This window comes from Rhinatrema bivittatum, chromosome 1, assembly GCF_901001135.1.
Source record: "Rhinatrema bivittatum chromosome 1, aRhiBiv1.1, whole genome shotgun sequence".
In the NCBI taxonomy this organism is placed as follows: Eukaryota; Metazoa; Chordata; class Amphibia; order Gymnophiona; family Rhinatrematidae; genus Rhinatrema; species Rhinatrema bivittatum.
This window is the reverse complement of record NC_042615.1, coordinates 151465189-151490687: the sequence shown is the minus strand read 5'-3', so window position 1 is coordinate 151490687 and position 25499 is coordinate 151465189.

Below are 25499 nucleotides of genomic sequence, written 5' to 3'. Positions count from 1 at the left end.
CTATTCTATGAATAATATTCTAGTATATTCTCTAATATACCGATGAGGTCAATATTCAGAGAGCTGGCAAGCAGCAAATTTATCTAAGTAAAGTGACACGTAACTTTTCACAAATATTCAGAGGGACTTTCCTACATACTGTAAATTTGCCTCTGAATTTACAGGGTGGAGTAAACTTTCGAAGTGGTTTCACATGTAAAAAGTAGCATATGCCTGCATAAGTAGCATGTACATGCATACATGCTATTTTATAAATGTTGAGAATATGCACATATTTTCTGTTTCACAAATATACATTTTACCGGTGAGAAAAAGGTGATGGGTGAAAGGGTGCCTCATGGTGGGGGGTTCAGAAGTAATTGCTATTTTGTAAAAGATATATATTTCCACACTTGTTCACACACTTTTACATTTGTTAACTGACTGGCCCATGAGAAATCAGACTTGTTTGTTGCCTCTTCTGTTTTTGGGTGGGAGGTCTGGGTGAACTGGTGGAGGTTCAGGATAAAGTGCTAGAGGGTATGGGAAAACTGGAGATGGACTGGGTGAGCTGGTGGAGGTATCAAAGAACTGGTGACATCAAGTACGAACACAAGTATTTCCAAAATGGTATATGTGCATACTTTATTAAATATCTGCCTCCACATATAAACCAGGGATATTACTCGTATATACTATAGTTTTTACACACACAAAATATATGCATGTAAGTTTATAAAATAGGTAAAGCATGCACTTTTTTGCATTGGAAATATTTGTGCATATTGAAACATGCATGCATACTATTGGTGCAGAACTATGTGATATTTTATAAATTGTGCAGCTCCACTAAAATACTACGATAAATCTCTGAGCATCCACATACATGAGCAAATGCTGTACCACGGATAGGTCTGAAAATTAGGTTCCTTGTGGATAAAGTTATATGTGAAGTTTTATCTGGATAAAGGTAAGACAGTTTTTCTGACCAGGGAATGCTAAATATCTGCACTCACCAGCTAAAGCTTAACCCCATCCCAAGAATGCTTCTATCAATGCCCCTTTTTGTCTGGAAAAATGTAATGTGCGCAAAATGTTCTGTACACAAAATCTATGCAGCAGGTAGGGAAGGCATATTCGAACATCGAGTTTTGTGTGGGTGACTCAAAAAGTTACGCACACAAAGCCTTTTAATATTCACCTCTGATATAGCCCATAAAATCATGACTTTAATATTGCCAACAAAACTCCTTATTCTACTAAATATTTTGGTTTCACAGAAAAGTTTAAAAGTTACAATTTTGTCACTGTTAAGAGTAATGTACTCTGGAATTAGTATAATATATTTGGTTTTCATTTTCTAGCTTCTGGCCGAATTGTGATGGTACTGAATTATTGAAATGTTTTTGAAACAGGTCATGCACATTTTTCCAACAAAAGAATGAAAAAGTAGAATTACAGTCCTCACCATGTTGTATAAATTTTGTTTTAAGCTTAAGGTTAGTGCAAACCTTAGGCAGCCATCAAGACTTGTTGTCTCTCATATTAGATAAACAGAGAACAAAGTTTATTAGACAGAGAGATTATTATCATAGCAATTGGCAATTTCAGTGAAGTATAGCTGTTGCGCTGGAGGTGGACCCTTGGCCTGGTGCAGGATTGGTATGGCCCTCTGGTTGGACCCAGAGAGTGCCTGCCACCAGGAGGAGGAGCACACCAGGAGACAGAGGCTAGCTGGAGCTTTGCCAATAGCAATTCAGGGTTTCCACAGGTTGAGCCCTAGGGTACCCGGACCGCCTGGACTTAGGTGGGCCTCATAGGGTCTCCCAGAGAGGAAGTGGAGAGGTGTGCCCACCATGAGCAAAGGTGCGCAGCTGGTGAAGAATGGAGGAGCTAGACCTGAACCAGGATCACCGGAGACTTCAAGAATGCAGAGGAGATGAAGGTCCTCTGGGCGAGATAGGCAGTGCCTACTGGTCTAGTCTGATGTAGGCCACGTGCAGTGTCCGAGTAGGCTGGTCTGATGGTCACAGAAGCAAAAAGAGTATCCAAGTGTAATGCAAGGGTCAAAGCCAGGGTATCCATCTCAGTGGGGTCAGCCAAAGAAAGGGTCAGTTCAAAGATCAGTCTGTATGTAGTCAAGAAGAGCAAAGGTCAGTTCCAGGTGGCGGTCAAGCATGATCAGAAGGCAAGCAGTGGTCAGTTTCAGGCAGCGGTCAGATGTGGTCAGAAGGCAGGCAGTTGTTGGTAACAGGCAGTGGTCAAACGTGGTCAGAAGCAGAGGTCGGTACCGTGAATCAGTCTGAGGAGGTACAACAAGAGGAAGAACAAAGAGTAGGAATCAGGAGAGGCACTGGAACACAGAGAGGACCATGGGAACACAGGAACACTGGTACAAGACAGGAACACAGGAGTTATGGAACAAGACAGGAATGCAGGAACACTGGAACGAGACTGGATCAAAGAAGCAGGAAACACAGGAACAAGGAACAGCAAACTAGTAATACCAAGGTGTCGACCCAAACGTAGTGCTCGATGGAGATCCTGCCGGACCTGAACTCTGGCCACCGGGGAAGCGGGCGAGCAGCTGATCAGGCAGGAATGACCCGATTGTCAAGGCGAGGTTCTGGGGACAGGACCTCTCCTCTTATGCAGGAACTATGATGTTATCATCGGGCACCGCAGACCGGGTTCCCGCACTGGGCCCTTTAAAGGGATGCATGGTTCACACGTGCGTGCGCCTAGGGGTGGAGCCAATGCTGTGGAGGACTCTGAGCCCCAGCATGAGGAGCGCTGAGAGTCAGAATGCCCTGTCAGGCCTGGGGATCCCTGCGAGCGTCGCGGATGGTGGGAGCTGGCCACGGCTGCCAAAGATGAGGAGCCGGAGCTGGTAGACGGGAGCACAAGGTGAGCAGGCCTGGTCGTGGCACCAACGTGGCTGGGACACGCAACAGTACCCCCTCCCCTTCTAGGCCTCCCCCTTACCAGCTTGGGCTTGTCCGGATGTTGATGGTGGAAGTCACGAAGGAGATTCTTATCCAGGATGTGGTGAGAGGGCTCCCAAGAATTCTCTTCCGGCCCTAAGCCCTCCCACAAAAGGAGGTACTCCCAGTGACCTCAATGGCATCAGACATCAAGGACCTCTCGCACTTGAAGGGTGTTTTCAGATTCTGCTGATACTTGTGTCGTTGGAGGAGGTCTTCAAGAAGGCTAAGATAATACCAGGGGTTTGAGCAGAGACACATGGCAGGTGTTATGAATACCAAGGCTTGCAGGTAACTTTAATTAATATGTGATGGCTCCTACCCACCATATGACGGGAAATGGCCCCACGTATTTTGGAGCCAGCTGTTGAGAAGGCAACCAGAGATGAATATGTCTGGTGCTGAGCCAGACTCATTGCCCAGGCAAGAACACTGGTGCGGCATGGCAATGGGCATCCATGACTCATTTGGCTCAGTCAGCTGCTTGGCGGAGATGCTCCTTAACTTGGTCCCAGAGATGATGAATGGTCTGAGCTGTGGACTGCGCTGTTGGGAAAGGTACACTGAGTGGAATTGACAAAGGTAGGCGAGACTGATGGCCAAAGACTACAGAGAATAGGGAAACCTCTGTAGCGGAGGCAACGTGGGTGTTGTGAGACAGTTCTGCCCATGGGAAGAGTTTGGCCCAATTGTCTTGATGGTCATTGACATATGACCAAAGGAAGGCTTTAAGGGATCGATTGGTCCTTTTGGCCTGGCCATTAGCCTATGAATGTTATGCAGAAGTTAAATTCAGAGATATATTGAAATTTTTACAGAGGGACCTCCAGTATTTTGCGGCATATTGAGGACCACAATCTGAAACAATGTCTTGTGGAAGTCCATGACGATGAAAGACGTGAGTCAAGAAGAGGCGAGCCAGTTCCAGGGCTGATGGTAGCCCCAGTAAGGGAACAAAGTGGGCCATTTTAGAGAAATGGTCTATTATGATCCAGATTACAGTATGCCCTTTGGAAGGGAGCAATTCCAAGATAAAATCCATAGATATACAAGTCCATGGTTCGGTGGGCGCAGAGAGTGGTTGGAGGAGGCCCCAGGGATGCCCGGTAGGGGGCTTTTGTTAAGCGCAGACGGGGCACGAGTCTACATAATCCCTGGTGTCTTTGACCATGTTAGCCCACCAATAATGTCAATGGAGCATTTCAAGAGTTCAGGCTCGGCTGGAATGGCCAGCGAGTTTGGAGTTGTGGGCCCAACGGAATACACATTCTCTGAGGCGACGGGGCACGACCATCTTACAGGCTGGTACAGTGGTGGTAACTGCAAGGGAAATGCAGGCAGGTTCAATGATATGCCCCGGAGTCTCAGGAGTATCATCCGGCTCTAGGGAACATGAGAGCGCAACTGTGCGGAGGTTCTTTGTCGCCGGGTGGTAGAGGAGCTCAAAGTTAAAGCGTGTAAAGAATAGGGCCCAGCGGGCTTATCTTGAATTGAGTATCTGGGCTTCTTTCAAGTGTTCTAGGTTCTTATGGTCGATAAAAATAGTAAACCTGTGTTGCGTCCCTTCAAGCCAAGGGCACCATTCTTGGAGGGCAAGCTTGATGGCCAGATGTTTGCAGTCCCCGATAGCATAATTCTGTTCTATGGGCGAGAACTTATGGGAATAGAGGGAGCACAGAATAAGGGCTCTTTTGGTAGAGTACTGACTAAGGACCATCCCAGCTCCAATGGCGGGTGCATCGACCTCTACAATGAAGGGGCGACTTGGGTCCAGATGGTGGAGACATGGGCCAGTACGGAAGGCATCCTTTAATGCTTGGAATGCAGACTGCACCATGGGGTTCCAGACCCGGAGATCAGTTCCTTTCTTTGTCATGTCAGTGAGCGGAGCGGCCAGCGTGGAGTAGTCTGCTATAAAGTGACAATAATAATTAGTGAATCCCAGGAATCTTTGCAGAGCCCACAATCCTACCTGCTGGGGCCAATCACGGATTCCTTGGCGATTGTCTGGGTCCATGGTGAACCCTTGACTCGAGATAATGTACCCCAGAAATGGAAGGCTGGATTGCTCAAAAAGGCTTTTTTTCTAGTTTGGCGTAGAGGTGGTGTTCTCTGAGCTGCTGAAGAATGGTTTGGACGTGTGAGTGATGGGAATCCAGATCCTTGGAGAAAATCAGTATGTTGTCAAAGTATACTACGACAAATGAGTATAGGAGGTCTTGAAAGATCACGTTCATCATCTGCTGGAAGATGGCGGGAGCATTGCAAAGCCCAAAGGGCATAACTACGTACTCATAGTATCCATCCTGTGTATTAAATGCAGTCTTCCATATGTCTTTAGGTTGGATCCTGATTAAGTTATAGGCTCCACGCAGGTCCAACTTTGTGAAGATTTGAGCTCCTTACAACCTATCAAAGAGTTCACTGATGAACGGAAGTGGGTACCGGTACTGCTGGGTAATGGCATTCAGGCCCCTGTAGTCAATACATGGTCTCAGACTCCCATCCTTCTTCTTTACAAAAAAGAACCCGGCACCTGCCGGAGAGGTAGAAGGTCTTATAAAGCCCTTAGCTAAGTTTTTTTTAATATAGGCAGACATTGCCTAGGTCTCTGGGAGAGAGAGAGAGAGGGTAAATTCTGCCCTTAGGTGGTGTGAAACCAGGTAAGAGTTCAATAGGGAAATTAAACTTCCGGAGTGGGGGCAGAATATCAGCCTTCTGTTTGGAGAACACATCCTGGTATTCCACGTAGGAAGGTGGCAACCCCGGAAGGGTTGCTGAAGTTAGTACTGGTACGGACAGAGATACCTGTCGTAAACATTGACTTTGACATTGAGGACCCCACTGGGTCAATTGAAGTGACTGCCAATCGAGATGGGGCGAATATAACTGAAGCCATGGGAGGCCAAGGACTGTAGGATGTATTGACCATTTTAGGATTAAAAGGGTAATTTCTTCTTCGTGGAGTGTCCCCATGGTCAGTCATATAACCACAGTATGGTGAGTTATACAGTCAGGTAGAGGTTCTCCGTGGATGGAGGCAATGCACAATGGCACCTCCAGCGGTTGAGTAGGTATCTGTAAGAGAGTGACTATTTCCTGTTGTAATGTAACTTTCGCTCTCAATGTTTTTACTGGTTTAAATGGTTTACCCCCTAGTTTATTGTAAACCGGTATGATAAGACCTGGTCTTGAGCATCGGTATATTAAAAGAATTTAAATAAATAAAATAAATAAAATAAATAAATATTTCCTCAAGAATGAAGTTTCCACCTGCCCCAGTATCTACGAGGGTGGTGGTGGCAAAAGAGGGAGGGAGACAGGCAGCAGCAGTTGAGGGCCAGAAACTGTGGTGCCCAAGTTCAGGACCCCTGCCAGGCTCAGGCTTTGGAGTTTCCTGGATGTACTGGACAAGCCTAGAGAAGATGCCCAGAACCCCCACAGTAGAGGCAGAGACCAGACTTTCTTCTTCGGAGGCGTTCCTCGGGAGTAAGGCGACCATGGTTTATCTGCATAGCTTCCTCCAGAGATTGAGAACCCACTGGTAAGGCCTTTAATTTGGGGCTCATAGACTGGGGTGGTCGTAGGGTGGGAGGTCGGAGAGCCTTTACTTCCCGGTACCATTCTTGGAGACGGTAGTCTATCCATCCAACGAGAGAGATCAGTTCTTCCAAGGATGTAGGGATCTCTCGGGTGGCCAATTCATCTTGCATGACTCTAGATAGAGTGCCCACAGGCAGTCTTCCTGCCATCCCAACTCAGTTGCCAGGGTCCGGAACTCCACTGTGTACTCAGAGTGAATGTGATCCCTGGCGGAGATGTAGGAGATGGTGGCCGGTGACCGCCTGTCGGCCTGGGTCTTCAAAGGTGCGTATTAATGCTGAGATAAATTGTGGCAACTGCTGTAGAATGGAGTCAGAGCATTCCCAAAGTGGGGAGGCCCATGCCAGGGCTTTCTTCTCCAGACGAGAGACAATGAATGTGATCTTTTCACTTCATCAGGGAAGAGAGTAGGTTGCAGTGAGAACTGCATGTAGCATTGATTGATAAAACCTCAACATAGACGAGGATCCCCATTGAAACGGGGTGTAGTTGTGAGGGCCAGCAATGCCCGAGATGGTGACGAGACAGCGGACTGGCTGTGAGCAAGGACCCCTGGATTGGTCATAGCAGATTCCTCGAGTTGAGAATGTAGTCTATCGACTGAGGTGGCCAATGCTTCAATGAATTGTTGCTGCTCCCAGACACATCTTTCCAGAACCGGGATGGCCTGCAAGGCAGAGGACTCCACCGAGTCCATGGCCTTGGAAACCTGTTGTGCTGGAGTAGACCCTTGGCCTGGTGCAGGATTGGTATGGCCCTCTGGTCGGACCCAAAGAGTGCCTGACACCAGGAGGCGGAGCACACAAGGAGACAGAGGAGCTTCGCCAATAGCAATCCGGGGTTTCCGCAGGTTGAGCTCTTGGGTTCTCGGACTGCCTGGACTTAGGTGGGCCTCAGAGGGTCTCCCGGAGAGGTAGCAGAGAGGTGTGCCCACCACGAGCAAAGGTGTGCGGCTGGTGAAGAATAGAGGAGCTAGATATGAACCAGGATCACCAGAGACTTCAGGAATGCAGCAGGAGATGAAGGTCCTCCAGGCGAGATAGGCAGCGCCTACTGATCTAGTATGATGTAGGCTGCAGGCCGTGTCCGAGCAGGCTGATCTGGTAGTCATAGGAGCAAACAGAGTATCTGAGTGTAGCGCAAGGATCAAAGCCAGGGTATCCATCCGAGGGTGGTCAGCCAAAGCAAGGGTCAGTTCCAAGATCAGTACGTACGTAGTCAAGAAGAGCAAAGGTCAGTTCCAGGTGGCAGTCCAGCTTGATCAGAAGGCAAGCAGTGGTTGTTTCCAGGCAGCAGTCGGTTCCAGGCAGCAGTCAAACGTGATCAGAAGCAGAGGTCAGTACCGTGAATCAGTCCGAGGAGGTACGACAAGAGGGGGAACGAAGAGCAGGAAACAGGAGAGGTGCTGGAACACAGAGAGGACCACAGGAATGCAGGAGCATTGGAACAAGACAGGAACGCTGGAACACTGGAACAAAACTGGATCAAGGAACACGGAATGCAGGAACAAGGAACAGCAAACTAGTAACACCGAGGTGTCAACCCGAGCATAGTGCTCGATGGACATCCTGCCGGACCTGGACTCCAGCCACCGGGGAAGCATACGCCAGACAGAATAGAATGTCCATGGGACGGTCAACCGGGGAACGAGGTCCGGGGCGAGCAGCTGATCAGGCAGGAATGACCCGATTGCCAAGGCAAGGTTCTGGGGACGGGACATCAGCTTTTATTCAGGAACTATGTGATGTCATCATTGGGCGCCGCGGACTGGGTTCCCACGCTGGGCCCTTTAAAGGGACGTGCGGCCCGTGCGTGCGTGCCTAGGGGTGGGGCCAAAGCTGTGGAGGACCCTGAGCCCCGGCGTGAGAAGCGCTTAGAGTCTGAAGGCCCCGACGGGCCTGGGGACGCCTGGGAGCACTGCGGATGGTGGGAGCTGGCCACGGCTGCGAGAGACGAGGAGCCGGAGCTGGTAGACAGGAGCGCAAGGTGAGCAGGCCCGGTCGCGGCACCAACACGGCCGGGACGCACAACAATAGCCAAGTGAATTCTCCGACAAATAAATTAGAGAGCCATGCCCAGTGTAGGAACTGCTGTACAACTTATGCCAAAAGTGCAGCAGGGCATGTACAAACATTTCAGTAACATTTCCTTTATAAGAAATCATGAGTCAATCATTATTAAATAAAAAGTGTTAATTCCTGAGAACATAGATTCCATATTAATAAATTATCCAAATATATGAATGCTGTATTGCCTAATCAATGCTAATAATTCTCTATGGCATAAGCCCTATGCAATAAACTTTAATATGTATATCATAGCTGTCTTGTGCGTGCTAAAAATAGCAAAGAAGTTACAGCACATTAACAATGCTAGTATGATTTAACATGGTAAAATACTACACAGTAGTTTTGCATCTCATTAGGTTAGCACATAGAGCAATGTTGGCAAATGTTTTGTCTGTGGTAATTTTGGTAAATTGCTCACAGTAACCTAAGTGGGTACATTATCACACTTTAGTACATCAATCACATTAACTTAACCTCACCTTCTGATATGTACTCAATACAATACAACAGAAGTGTCTGAAAAGAGGAACATAAAAAAATGACATATAAAATATTAAATGTTAAATTAAATTAAATATATTACTCTACATGAACACCAAATAAAAATGCTATTTTGCTTGAAAGTTCACCAGTGTATGCCGATTGGCAATTTGCAATTCCTATTTGATACTATATTCTTGTTTGCTGGATGTTACATGTGGTCTCGTGATATGCCCTACACTTTGATCTCACTCTTTGGAAGATTTGTAATTTAGTCTTCATATGTTAATGAATTTCTTCTGAAGCACAAAAACCAGAGAATATGACAGCATATAAGAATTATAAGACCCATCTAGTCTACCCAGTTTACTTCCTGGTGTGTTTATCCTATGCTTTCTTGAATTCTGCTTTTGCCTTCACTATTTCTACCAGAAGACCATTCCATGCCTTTCTGGGAACAAAGATTTTTTTATGTTACTCCCCTAGATTTTCATACCATGATATCTTATTCTCAAGTTTCCTAGCCATTTAAAAATATTTATTTCTTGTGCATTTTTTATACCTTTGACATATATGGATGTCTGTTATGTCTCCCCTGTCCTCTAGTGTATACATATTTAGGTCAGGTCATAAGGCTTTTAGTGTATACCATGCATCATTTTAGTAGCCCTGCTGTGGACCAGCTCTACGCTGTCTGTATCCTTTTGGAGGAAAGGCTTCTAGAATTGAACAAACTATTCTAATTGAGGTCTTGCTAGTTATGCCTCCCCTCTGCACTGCAGCATTCTCTGCCTCTGGTTACCACTTTATCACACTATTTTGCTGCCTCAAGATCATCAGATATGATGATCGAAAGGTCTCCTACCTGCTTTGCACACATTAGAATTTCATTTCCCATCACATGCAGTTAACCTGGATTTCTGCACCACAAATACATGACAAGACTCTGCACATTTTGCTTAGAATGCTAGCTACCAAGCACTCTCTCATTGCTCAGACGTTCATGCCTCATTCTGTCCACTCACTCAAGGGTATTCACTCTGATGTAAACCTTCCAAAACACAACTTTTCCTACCAGCTCTTTTTCAATAATGCAGTAGGTTACCTTTTCTGATATTCTCTGTCTTTCCCTCCCACCCACCCCTAGCTCAATCCTTGATTTTTAGACAAGAGACACTTTCTCATTAAAAATCAATCAGGCTCTTATCTATTGCACAAGCCCTTACTGAGAGTTTAATCATCTCCTTATAGGTCACTAGCAGATTAATTAGTAAATACACCCATACATTTAAAAGTACTCTAATTCCAAGCCCCTTAGCAACCAAAACTTAACTAGGAACTCAACAAAATTAAGATTAAGGCAGCAGTCCAGCAGCAAGAGAGGGACTTTCTAGTCTTTTGCATCAAGTATCACATTTGATTTTTTTATGCATTGGAGAGAGATTATATGTGTGCACCCAGAGAATGAGTCCGATCTCTGGAGGCTAGAGTGGCAGACCTGGAGGAGCAGAAGCAGACAGAGAGGTACAGTGATGAGACCTTCATGGACATAGCATCATAAAGGTATCCCAGTTGGAGAACATCACCCTGCTATAGCAGGAAGTGATCCTGTAGCAAGAACCTACTCTCTAGGTGATCTGTTGTCCTCATACACTGAGTAAAATTCTCCCAGGGCTACAGCCCAGGAGGGAAGGGTTAGGTCGGCCATCATAGCTGGTGACTCAATTATTAAAAATGTGGATAGCAGGGTGGCTGGTGGATGTGAGGACCATCTGGTAACTTGCCTGCCTTGCACAAATGTGGCAGACTTCACGCATCACCTAGATAGGATTTTAGACTATGCTGGGAAGGAGTTGGCTGTCATGGTACATTGGTCACCAATGATATAGGAAAATGTGGGATGAAGGTTCTAGAAGCCAAATTTAGGATTTTAGGTAGAAAGCTGAAATCCAGAACCTCTAGGGTGGCATTCTCTGAAATGCTTCCTGTCCCATGTGCAGGACCCCAGTGGCAGGCAGAGCTCTGGAGTCTCTATGGATAAGACAATGGTGCAGAGAAGATGAATTCAGTTTTGTAAGGAACTGGGCCGCATATTTAGGGAAGGGGGAGACTTTTCCAAAAGAATGGGCTTCACCTTAACCAGAGTGGAACCAGGTTGCTGGAGCTAACTTTTAAAAAGGAGATAGAACAGCTTTTAAACTAGAACAAGAAGGCAAGCCTACTGTCACACAGCAGTGCATTGTTTGGAGTAATGTATCTTTGAAGGATGCTAATGAACCAGGAGAGTTACCCAACACATAGGTTCCAATAAAAGCAAAAGTAGTCCATGTGACTATAAGTAAGGAATCACCTGAGCTAAAAAAATTCCAAATTATTCCCATCAACTGAAAAGCAGGTTCTTAAAACAAACAAAAAATATCTGTATCTCAATGCCAGAAGTCTAAGAAGTAAGATGAGAGAGGGTTTAGCAGTGAATGATGAGATAGATATAACTGGCATCTCTGAAAACTGGTGGAAGGAGGATAACCAATGGGACAGTGCAATATCAGGGTACAAATGATATCTCAATGATAGGGAGGATCAACTTGGAGGGGGTATGGCACTTTATGTCCGGGAGGGTATAGAGTCCAACTGGATAAAGATCATACAAGAGACTAAATCCTCAGTAGAATCTATATGTGTAGAAATCCCATGTGTGTGGGTTAAGAGTATAGTGCTAGGACTATACTATCCAGCTGACCAAAAATGATCAGACAGATTATGAAATGCTAAGAGAAAGCAGGGAAGCTAACCAATTTGGCAGTGCAGTAATAATAGGAGATTTCAATTACCCCAATATTAACTGGGTAAATGTAACATCAGGACTTGCTAGAGACACAAAGTTCCTGGATGTAATAAATGACTGCTTCGTGGAGCAATTGGTTCAGGAACCAACAAGAGAGGGAGCTATTTTAGATGTAATTCTTAGTGGAACACAGGATTTGGTAAGAGAGGTAATGGAGGTGGGGCCCCTTGGCAACAGTGATCATAACATGATCAAATATGAACTAATGACTGGAAGGGGGACAATATGTAAATCTACAGCTCTGGGGAGGTGAGATATATGAGTCAATGTGCTGGGGAGAAATCATCTCTAACTTGTTTCCTGTGAGAGCCTGTTACCTGCAATTTTGAAATTGTAATTAATTCTCACTGAGAGGTGAGAAGGCCTGGATCGAAGGAGCGGGACCTGGTGTGACGTCTTTGGGAGGCGCCCCTCGGGACTGAGATAAAATCAAGGGCCCTTCGGCACGCAGCCAAAGCCACATGCCAAAGGGGTGTGCCCCTGGGTAAGAAAATAAATTAAGGGAAGGAAACGAAAATCAAAAAACTATACTTCTTCCCCATCAACCCCTTTGTCAAAAAGAGTTGGACCCATGGACTCACACATAGTGTGATTGGGTGAGTCCAGTGTTGGGGAAATTGTAGAAGGAAACTCCCCCTCAGGACTTACCTTAAGCCCTAGGACCCCCCCCCCCCCCTTACAACCCATAATGAAGGATTATTGGAGGCAAGAAATGGTATAGAATCTCATGTGAGGGTTACCCATGCCAATATTGGCAGTGGGGATACCACAGTGGGAACTATACAATCTAATTTAGCTTCTATGGGTGGCGAGGCTGCTGCAAGAAATACTAGAATTCCCTACCCCGCAATTCTTGAATTGTGTATTGATGGAGAAGAAAACATTGTAGAACCTGAAAATGTAACTTTATTAGATGTGTGGAGATTAACTGCGAAGATAGATAAGAAATTGTCTAATACCATTTCTAAAGTACATACTTTTTCAGTGGAAACAAGAGCGAAATTGGTAGAATTAGATGATAGGACTGAGAATTTGGAACATGCAGTAGCAAATCTGAACCCAGTAGTTAAAAATTTACAGGCCACCAGTATCTCTTCCATTAAAGATAATACGGTAATACATACTAGGATAGAACAGTTAGAGAATGAAGTGAGTTCATTTAATCTTTGTTTATTAAACTTTCCAATTTCTTGATTAATGTCTGATATTGAATTGTTTAAACAATTTGTAGTGGAAATACTTCCTTACGAGATGGAAAAAATCCCAATTATTTCTAAAATGTATTACTTGCCTAAAAGAAGAGCGCTTCAAGTTGCAGAGGGTGGTATTGCCACTTTAGAAAGTCCAGGGGTCTCAACATTTTTAGAAGACTCTCTGGATAATATAGCATCTAGGGCTACCATGCTAGTTACTTTTTCACTGAAAAAGGATAGACCTGTTCTTTATTAAATATTTCCAAAACAAAAATTTTGATTTTTGTGACCAAAAGATACAGGTCTTTCCTGATGTTTCCCGTGCAATGCAGGCACGGTGGTAACTTTTTCTTTCTATGAAGCAAGCAGTTCTAGATATGGGAGGTATTTTTTTCCTGAAATTTCCGTGTAAGTGCCAAATAACATATCAAACTAATAAATTTGTTTTCCTTGATACCCCGCACTTGGAGTGTTTTCTTCAGGATAAATCCAGATTACCTAAGGTTTAAGGATAGGGTTGTAAAAGAAAAATAGACGCATGTTTGAATCTCATATCCCAGCTTCCTCTAGATGTGGGCTAGTCCAGATGTTGCTATTAGAAATAATTTAAAGTGTGAGAGGAAGTATATCTTGTTTTTTGCTGGGTTACTTAATTGAATCATTTATTTGTAAATGTTATAATTGAATAAATAATATTAAAAAAGAAATCTACAGCTCTAACACTAAATTTTCAAAAGGGAAACTTTGATAAAATGAGGAAAATAGAAAAAAACTGAAGATTGCAGCTGCAAAGGTTAAAAGTGTACAACAGGCATGGACATTGTTTAAAAATTCAATCTCCAAAATGCAGTCCAGATGTATTCCACAAATTAAGAAATGTGGAAGGAAGGCAAATCAATTACCGGCATGTTTAAAAGGGGAGGTGAAAGAAGGTTCCATCTGGAGAAAATAGGAAAAAGCATAAGCATTGTCAATTTAAGTGTAAAACATTGATAAGGCATGCTAAGAGAGAATTTGAAATGAAGTTGGCCATAGATGCAAAAATTCATAATAAAAACATTTTAAAATACATCCGAAGCAAGAAACCTGTGAGGGAGTCGGTGGACCATTAGATGACAAAGGAAAGATAAGGCACATCCTGAAAGTCTAAATTAATTATTTGCTTCTGTGTTTAATGATGAGGAAGTTGGGGACATACTGGTTCTGGAGATGGTTTTCAAGAGTGATGATTCAGATGAACTGTACCAAATTACTGTGAATCTGGAAGGAACTCAAAAATGAAATTTCAGATCTATCAGTTAAAGTTTGTAACCTATCATTGTACCTGAAGACTGGAGGGTGGCCAATGTAACCCCAATATTTAAAAAGGGTTCCAGGTGGGATCTGGGAAACTATAGACCAGTGAGCCTGACTCCAGTGTCAGGAAAGACAGTAGAAACTATTCTAAAGATCAAAATCACGGAGCTTATAGAAAGACATGGTTTAATGGAACACAGCATGGATTTACTCAAGGGAAGTCTTGCCTCACAAATCTGCTTCATTTTTTGAAGTGGTTAATAAAAGTGGATAAAGGTGAACCTGTAGATTATGGGGCAGATTTTAAAACCTACGTGTGAGGCCTACATTTGTGTGCACTACCCGGCGTGCACAAATGTACCCCCAATTTTATAACATGCGCGCGTAAATCTTTTAAAATCTGCCCCATAGTGTATTTGGATTTTCAGAAGGCATTTGACAAAGTCCCTCATGAAAGGCTTCTAAGAAAACTAAAAAGTCATGAGAAAGGAGGTGATGTCTGTTTGTGGATCACAAATTGGTTAAAAGACAGGAAACAGAGAGTAGGAATAAATAATGGTCATTATTCTTAGTGGAAAAGGGTAAACAGTGGAGTGCCTCAGGGATCTGTACTTGGACCGATGCTTATCAACATATTTATAAATGATCTGGAAAAGAATATGATGAGTGAGGTCATCGAATTTGCAGATAATACAAAATTATTCTGAGTTGTTAAATCACAAGTAGATTGTGATAAATTGCAGGACGATCTTGCGAGACTGGAAAATTGGATATCCAAATGGCAGATGAAATTTAATATAGACAAGTGCAAGGTGATGAGTATAGGAAAAAATAATTCATGCTGTAGATACAAGAAGTTAGATTCCATATTAGGAACTACCACCCAGGAAAAAGATTTAGGCATCATAGTTGATATTAGATTGAAATTGTTGGCTCAGGGTGCTGTGCCATTCAAAAAAGCAAACAGAATGTTAGGAATTATTAGGAAGGGAATGGTGAATAAAACAGAAAATGTTATAATGCCTCTGTATCGCTCGATGGTGAAAGCACACCTTGAGTACTATGTACAATTCTGGTCACCGCATCTCAAAAAAGATATAGTTGCAGTGGAGAAGGTACAGAGAAGGGCAACCAAAATGATAAAGGGGATGGAACATCACCCCTATGAGGAAAGGCTAAAGAGGTTAGGGCTTTTCAGCTTGGAAAAGAGGTGGATGAGGGAGGATATGATAGAGGTCTTTAAAATCATGAGAGGTCTAGAACGGGTAAATGTGAATCGGTTAGTTACTCTTTCGGATAATAGAAGGACCATGGTGCATTCCATGATGTTAGCAAGTAGCACATTTAAAACTAATCGGAGAAAATTCTTTTTCACTCAATGCACAATTAAGGCCTGGAATTTGTTGCCAGAGGATGTGGTTAGTGCTAGAAGTGTTTTTCTTTGCATCCTATTATCTACTATATCTGTACATCTGTGTTCTCCTTTTACTATTTTGTGGTATATTTTTTTCTCTTGTGCTTGCACTCTACTGCCTATCACAACAGATGATCTCAACCAATGCAATAGATTACTATAGTAAAGAAAATAGTTAGAATTGTTTATAGAACAAAATATAGACCCTCTAAAATATAGACCCTCTTTTTGTGGATTTGCTTCTCTGCCTGATATTTTCTTTTTTTTTTTTTTCTACAGATGGTAGGTGTTTTGATAATATTTTTTTTTAAATTACACTTCTTTTATTGAATAATCACTGAGGCAATGAAAATTCTTAGATGTGCAATTTAAAATCTCATACCTTGAAGTCTTTATGAAGGTTGGTTTGAAATTTGATATCCAGTTTTACAATTTAGAAAGAAATATATTGTTTGTAATGATGATGCTTATTCCATGCTGTGAAGACAATATTCCAAACCCCTGGGAGAGGGGAGTAGACGAGAGTCATAAACATCATTAATGGGTACACTTGGATGGATGGATGATTTAGAGCCTTAATGAAAGGTAACAGATGGAACTGTGGTGCATGGCTTCTGCACTATATATTGTTACTGCAATGACCAGGCTAGGAAAAGTGGGAGGATGGGTCTATTAAAATGGAGAGATGGAGGGGAAATTCCCAGGTAGTTGCAAATAAAGGGTCATGGCACTAGGATCCCAGCACTGGTTCTGATTGAGCTTGAAGAAAAAGGAGGAAATACTGAGCCAAAAAAACAAGTCTTCATTCTAATTTTCTGTTGTACTTGGGATAATTAGAGATGGGTTTGATTTTTTGGTTGGCTTTGATGACAGTTCAGTAGGGAAGGACTTATCTGTTTTAACTCATCTTTGCTTCATGATTCTAGTCTTCATTTTCCCTCTTTTGCCCCTGCCCCCCCCAAAAAAAAAAAAAAATCTTTTTTAGATAAACATATGTCTCCATCAGAATTTCATGTGACTAAGGTTATAGGTGGAGTGAAGTGTAATAAAGATGCACCTTAATGGCTGGTGCCTGAGGTTTTGTAAGATCAATAACTGAAAAGGCTCAGAAAGATCTGGAACAATCTTTGAGGTGAATTATGGGGAGAGGACTTATAGGAGGCTCTTTACTCTTTTGGGATTCATCCTTTTCCAGAGTCTGAAGAAGATGGAGAAACATAAAGGAGCAGTGCAAGTTTCAGTATATCTGCACCTGTGGAAGTTCTGCTACCAAAGGAAAAATGCAGTGGTGTGGCCATGCTGCTGAATAGAGTATATCTGGCCAACTTTAGGTCAACCCTACTGTGTGACCAGAGTTAGCCGCATCAGAGTTAGCTAAATTCTAACCGCATAACTCATTATGCAGTTAGAATTTAGCCACATACACTGTTTAGTATCACCACTTTTGCCATTTAGACGGATAACTTTTCAGTTATCCATCTAAATAGCTTCTAAATATCGGCCTCTAAGTTTCTGCTCTAATACCTACATTCTCTCTAAACATATTAGTATATGGCCATTGAGAGACTTACCCAACTGCAATATTAATCTCCAGATCTTCTACAATGTGAATACTTCAGGTCTCTCCAACTGGAAGTCCTTTTGCTGGATTCATTGTTTTTCTAAATCAGCTGGGGTTTGTTATGATTTCTGGGTTGTAAGGCCATGCTTTCATTCTCCATCCAATTGCCTATCTCTCCATTTGGGTCTACTCTTACAGTTCCCCCTATTGCTATGCTAGTATCACTGCAGTGATATCAGACCAGAGCCACTGAGACATGGGAGCTTTGCTGTTTGGCCAGATCTATCAGGAATTCTCTCTGCTCTGGGGTGAGTGAAACACTTATCAGGGAACACCAAGTGCTCATCTTGCCCCCTCAAACACTACAGTGATCCCATATTGGAGCCTGCCCATGCTGAACATAGGTGTCTACCATTTCCTGTACCAGAGAGTGTTAGGTAGATCTTGGTCTGTTCTTTGTATTTACTCATTAAGTAGAAATCAAGAAAGAAGAGAAAAAGCTGCCCAGTATTAAGAACTCATTCAAACACACAGCCTGCCCTAGTAAGCTATCTTGGTTCTCCAGCAAATATCAAAACATCCTAGTTCTGCTCTGCACACATTGTTGGAGTTGCTTCTGTAAATACAGAATGTGTGTACAGAGCTTGAAGTACAGGATTTATATTGGGATTCTGTCCCATCCTGTAATATCCATGCAATAATAATGTAGAAATCCACTCTTCCTCTACTCAGAGGTTGAATGCTGCAGTAGGGGAATCGGGAGCCACCGAATGCAACCTTTGCCCAGAATGCCATTTTGTTCAGCAATGGCCCTGGGTCTTCCTGTGTAGTATACTGTTTTAACATGCAGTAGAGCGTCTTCTAGACTATGGTAACAGATAAGCCAAGGAAATCAATCTTGTAATTTCAGAAGGGAGGTTTCCTAAGACACTGCAAGCAATACCAAACATAAGATCTGATTCACTATGGCTTTTCTCCTATTCTGTGTATATGAGGGGAAAAAAGCTTAGTAAATCAGGCTCACAGTGTGCATGTTAAAAGGTGAATTTTAAAAGCCCAGAGCACACATCAATTGCGGGATGAGCGCACAAGTCAGGCTGGCGCGCACCAATCGAATTTTAAAAGCCATCCAGATTCGCACATTTCTCCTGCTGCGGGCACATGTTAAAAGTTTTCAAAAAGGGGCAGGGCATGGTTGCGGTCTGAGCGGGATAAGGGCATTTTGGGTCATGTAAATTCTTATGTGCACCCAGGTCCAGAGGCGCGTAAGTTCACTTCTGCTAGGGACGTGATGTAAGTTTACAAATAAACAGAAAGAAACATTTATCAGGGGTTTAAAGGGTATGGGGTTAACTGAAGGGAGTGCAGACTATCAAACCAGGGGATTTGGAAGACTAACTTCCTTTCTTTTAAGTTTTGTTGTTTTATCTTTATAATCGATTGTAATTTCTTTACTGTATATCTGTTGAAATGTAAACCGCTGTGAAGGCTATGCTGAGACAACGGTATATAAATAACAATAAACCTTAACCTTAAACCTATTAATTGGGTGAGCTGGTGGACGAACTGATGAAACTGGCAATGGCGTGGACGCACGCCCCTTTTAAATTTCCACGACATACGTGGTAGAAGCGGGATTTACATGCTTAGGCACGCGCCCACTTAAAATTGGGCACACATATGCACATAGTCAGGCTATTTTATAACATGCGTGCATATATGTGCGCAAGTCATAGGATGGGCACGTGTCTGGGCGCGCGCCGATGCACGCACACCAAATAATGCTAATGCTCCAGTTTGAAAGTTATCATCATACAGGTGAATTTTAAAAGCCCGGCATGAGTATCAATTAGGGGATGAGTGAACAAGTGAGGCTCCTGCGCACCCACCTTATTATAAAAGCCTCTCAGATATGTGTGCACATCTAGCTCTGGTTCAAAAATGGGTATGGTCTGGATAGAGTCGGGGTGGGGGATGTGCATTCTAGGGTGGGGCCAAGAGATGTGCGCACGCCCGGGTCTAATGCCTCATAAGTTTACTTTTGCTATGGAGGAGGTGTAAGTTTTAAAAAGAAAACTAGTCATATCTGAGGGGTTTTAAGGGTCTGGGCTAACTGGGGGAGAGAAGCCTATTAAACTAGGGGGTTTGACGGACCTAGCTCTTAACTGGGTGAACTGGTGGAAGAATTGTTGAAACTAGCAATGGCGTGGGCATGCACCCCTTTAAAAATCCCCCGACATATGCAGTAGAAGTGGGATTTGCATGCCCATGCATGCGCCCACTTAAAATTAGATGCACATGTGCGCTTAGCCAGGTTATTTTATAACCTGCGCGCATATACACGTGCAAGTTATAAAATGGCTGCCTCCCTGGGTGCGGGCCGACACACATGTGCTAATGTGCGCCCATGCACCACTTTGAAAGTTAACATCTAAGGTCTTCCTTCCTGCATAGCGCTTTTTGTGTGTACAAAAGGGCCTTTAACGTGCATGTTAAGGTCTATTGCGTAGGACCGCATGGGTATGATTTACCACATTTTTTACCCATAAAAACAAAATAGGACTGTAAGGATCTCTTATATTTTCCCACAAAATAAATATGATTTCTTTATACAGAACATATATTTTGATGCAATAAGGAGTTAGTATAGTCCAGTTGTAAAAGCACCCCTTTGGGAGGATCCAGAATAGATTGTGCTGTAGGAGATATAGCGGCCACTATAATTTCAAGAAGAGGCAAAGATTGTTTTTGGTAATGTAGTTCTGCAGAGAGGCATACAGATAGCACAGGAACTGTTGTGTGTGCAGGGAAGCTGCTGCAGGCCTAAGGCAGAGAGGGCTGTAAGCTATAGCCATCTCCCAAAGACTGAAGGAGGGAAATCCAGTCTAAAGCTTTCAATCCCATTTTTTATATATTTTTTTAATTTCCTAAGTTCGAAGAATAAGGATAAATGAGAGTTTCCCCATGAAGTGGAAGGCAGATGTCAATCATAGGATTTTCTCAGGGAAAGAGCAAGTCCTTTTTCTGATCTCAAGAGAGGGTTATTTTTGGGTTTCCAGAAACACAGTCTGCTGCGATTTAGTCTAGGGAGAAGGAGATTCTATACTGACTTGTCCACTCACTGCAGAAGGTGCCAACTAGGCACTACACAAATAGGGACCTTCATTTTTGGTTTTTATTTTTCCCGAGAATGTATCATTGTATAAATGTTGTTCTTGTAATAAATACTGATAAATTCCTGGGAAAAATAAAATTAAAAATAAATACAAATGTCCCTATTCACAACCGAGGAGAAGAGTCAGGTCCAACCAGATGCAAGAGAGCAGCAGAGCAGAAAACTATAGGAACTCCTAGAGACCACCCATTAGCAGATCTCGCACAAGAGAAGCAAGGAGATTGTGTTTGTATGGCCTATGAAAGTGCAATGTAAAAAATAAACAGATTCATCACTTTCAGGCTGATACAATAAAGACGCGTTTTCTTAACACACGCCCAGCCATCTCTCCTGGGCACGCAATACAATATTTAAATGAGGGTTTGCGCTAAAAAGGAGGCACTAGGGACAATTGCACACCCCCTAACACCTCCTTGGCAGCAGACACCCAGGAGAGGTGGCTGTCAGCAGGTTAGGAAAACAGACGCTCAATTTTATGAGTGTTCGTTCTCCTAACCTGTGCACAGCCATGGGTTAGAAAAATGGATACTCATTAATTGAGCATCCCTTTTCCTAACCTGACCATGGCACACTTTTTTTTTTCACCTTTTGGTTCCTCCAACTTAATTTCGCCACAATATTAAGTTGGAGGATCTACAGAAAAACAGTATTTTCTAGGGATGTGAATCGGGCTTTGGACAATTGAAAATATCGTACGATATTTTCAAAATCGTCAGAAATCGGGGGCTCCCCCAAAACGATAGGAAAACCCCACAATATTGTTTGTGGGGTTTCTCTTATCGTTTGGGGGAGGGCGGGAAAAACGGCATACAAAAATAACCCCTAAACCCATCCCAACCCTTTAAAACTAATCCCTTAGCTTCCCCCACCCTCCCGACCCCCCCAAAAAACTTTTTACAGGCACCTGGTGGTCCAGTGGGAGTCCCGGGAGCGATCTCCCACTCCCGGGCCATCGGCTGCCACTAATCAAATGGCGCCGATGGCCCTTTGCCCTTACCATGTGACAGGGTATCCATGCCATTGGCCGGCCCCTGTCACATGGTAGGAGCACTGGATGGCCCGCGCCATTTTTAGGTAAGATGGTTACTGTTTGAGTGCTGGAAGTTGTTCTGGTATGGGAGGTTTGCTATTTGTGTAATTTCTGTTCAGAGAGAGTACTTTTATCTTTTCCTTATGTCATTCTTAACAATAAATGAAATATGGGACCTTTTTTTAAATTTCTGCCATAGATTGTAATGAGCAGTGTGTCACACATGTCAGTGTTGTCTGACAGGTGTGTCATGATGGGAAAAAGGTTGAGAACCACTGCCTTAGACAACATCCCTAGTAGTGGGCATCTCTGGGGTATAGTGGAGCCTGGACTGCCCCCTAGGCTCTGAGCCAGTCAATGTCATCTTTCAAATTGATGCCGACTGGCCTTTGCCCTTATCACCGAGGGGTATTTTACATGGTTGGGAGGGGTATTTTGGGCTTTGTAGCCATTTAAATTTCATGCAGGTGCATCAGGATATATAGCTAACTTTTCGGCAAATAGCACAGCTTGTGTTATTTTTTGCAAGCTGCATTATTGGATTTGCTTGTAATGAGCTAATTAGCATGCATTTGAAAATGTTATGCATGCAAAGCAGCTCATTATAATAGGGCAGATTTTTTGGTAAAATATTGTGCAATATTGCTAACATCACATGATAAATAGCATATTTCTTGCATTATACCCTTATCATGGCATAGTAAATGAACCACAAAGTCAGTGAGTGGATACTATTTTATTCAAGCATGTTACCACAGGGGCCTAGAAGGTAATTTCTGCCTCTCACCCATGCTCAAAACAAACCTATGCCCAGACCCCACCGTCAGAATGAGGAAATAAGAGGAGGAATGTGGGAGAAAAATCTTACTGAATCAGGTCCTAAGTTTGCTATCACTTTGCACTGTCTCAGGGTACTGTCCTTATGAAATTACTTGGGTGATTTTCTTGGCTCTTTTGTTGCTATAGTCTGAATTTCTTTCAGTTACATATTAGATTTCTTTTTTAATATAATTATTCATATGAAAATTTGGTGACAATTGCAGGTTTTGCTTGTATTTTAAGAATAGGAAATCAATGAGGGGCAGATTTTAAAACCTGCGCACGGGCGTAGATTTGTTCGCGCAACCTGGGGATTACGCGCATATCTTACGCACGTAATCCTTTGAAAATCTGCCCCTGAGTGAACAAGTAGCCTATTTAAGGATGATGTTGCATTATGTGATAAATGTATTTAAACATTTGCACACAGGTGCTTCTCATTCCATAACAGCCTCTTGTTTTCTTCAAAAAGAATGCTGATAAGAGTAGTTTTTTTATTTTAAAGTATTTGCTTTTCAAGTTTCTAGTTAATTATCATTCTCCAAATAGGGACTTGCATACATTCTGCTGGCAGGAAGATTTGAGGACATTTCCATATGCAAGACAAATGCCAGAGGAGAGACAGAAGATAAAGGGGTAGATTTTCAGAGCCCTGCTCGCCTAAATCCGCCCAAAACCGGGCGGATTTAGGCGAGCAGGGCCCTGCGCGCCGGGAAGCCTATTTTACATAGGCCTCCCGGCGCGCGCAGAGCCCCGGGACTCGCGTACGTCCCGGGGTTTTCGGAAGGGGGGGCGTGTCGGGGGCGTGTCGGGGGGCGGGCCCGGTCGACGCGGCGTTTCGGGGGGCGTGTCGGCCGTGTTTTTGGGGGCGGGTACGGGGCGTGGCTACGGCCCGGGGGCATGGCCGCGCCCTCCGTACCCGCCCCCAGGTCGCGGCCCGGCGCGCAGCAGGCCCGCTGGCGCGCGGGGATTTACGTCTCCCTCCGGGAGGCGTAAATCCCCCGACAACGGTAAGGGGGGGGGTGTAGACAGGGCCGGGTGGGTGGGTTAGGTAGGGGAAGGGAGGGTAAGGTGAGGGGAGGGCAAAGGAAAGTTCCCTCCGAGGCCGCTCCGATTTCGGAGCGGCCTTGGAGGGAACGGGGGGAGGCAGCGCGGCTCGGCGCGCGCAGGCTATACAAAATCGATAGCCTTGCGCGCGCCGATCCAGGATTTTAGTGGATACGCGCGGCTCCGCGCGTATCTACTAAAATCCAGCGTACTTTTGCTTGAGTCTGATGCGCAAGCAAAAGTAGGCTGTTCGCGCGCCTCTTAAAATCTACCCCAAAAGATTTAAAAAAATTTGGAAAAATGGTCAAAGGCATGGGAACTATATATTAAGCCATAAAAACACAAAAGCATATAATACTATTTCAAGGGGAAGAACTAGCAGCCACCAAGCAGGAAAAAGATTAAGAAATCATCAACATTAGTGGCCTTAAAGTAGACAATTTATGTAACATTATAGTTGGGAAGCTGATAGCATATTTTGGTGCATTTATTAAGGCAGGATTTCCCAAACCTATCGTGGTGTAGAGATTTGCTTCATTTAAAGATATCGGTTCAAGCTTTGGATCGGGCGCTCCGCGGAAAATTTCATTTTCCCACAGTTCATTTTTTCTTTTTGGCAATTTTTGATGAAGTGCGTTAGTGCACACTAATGGGCCTTAGTGCATACTAACAACCAGTTAGTGCGCACAATCTCAGCATTAGTGCTCAGTACACCGAATGAGAGAGTGCACACTAGCTAGATGTTAAGGTGCATTAAGGCCCATTAGTGTGCACTAACACGTTAGTTAGTATGCCCTAATAGAACTTACAGTGCATTAAGGGGCAGAATTTTAATCCTACACACACGTGGTACATTTGTGCATGCTACCTGGCGTGCACAAATGTACACCCGATTTTATAAAATGTGCACGCTGCTGCACGCATGTTATAAAATCCAGGGTCGGTGCGCACAAGGGGGTGCACACTTGTGCACCTTGCACACGCCGAGCCCTAGGGGAGCCCCTAGCTTTCCCCGTTCCCACCAAGGCCATTCCGAAATCGGAGCGGCCTTGGAGGGAACTTTTCTTTCGCACCCCACCCCCCCAGCCCTACCTAAATCCCCCCCTACCTTATTTTATTTTTTACGCCTGCCTCTTGCAGGCATTTCTTGTGCACACCGGCCAGCTGCCGGCGCGTGAACCTCCGGCATGGCCGCTGTGCCGGAGGACTCGGGTCCGCCCCCAAACTGGCGCCACGCCCCCTTCCCACCCCGGGACATACGCACGTCCTGGGGCTTGGTCGCGCCACCGAGTCTATGAAAAATAGGCTCAACGCGCGCAGGGGCATGTTTTCGGGGTTATGCATGTAACCCTCTGAAAATCTACCCCTAAGTATGTAGTAGTGTGCTCTAACTAATGTTAGTGCACACTAAAAAATTGCAACTTAAAATTTAAAAAGTATCTATTCAGAGGAGTTCGTTAGCTAGAAAAACAGTGCACACTAATTGGTATTACTGTGCACTAAGAGATATGCAGTGCGCAGTAACTCTGTTAGTGCACACTAACACAAAATATGAATTTTGCTGAAATTTTGGCAAAAATCACTTCATATATCGGAGCTACCGAACCACGATGAATTAAACAATATCGTTGACATTGTCTAATTCATGAAAAACAAATTCACATCCCGACCTGGTGACCCTCACAGTCATCAGGTTTTCAAGATATCCACAATGAATATGCATGAGGTATATTTTCATATACTGAAACTCCAATCTATGTAGATCTATCTCATGCATATTCATTCTGAATATCCTGAAAACCTGACTGGCAGTGGGGTCACCAGAACAGATTTGGGCAGCCCTGTACAAGGGGATCAATTTTCAAATTCCCTGCCTAGATGCAAAGTCCTAGGACTTTGTGCCTAATTTTCCCTTCACAGTACAAATATGACATTGGCTTAGTGATGTGTTAGAGAGGACTCCTGAGGGCTCCTGTGAGCTCCCTATTAAATTATTTTATGAAA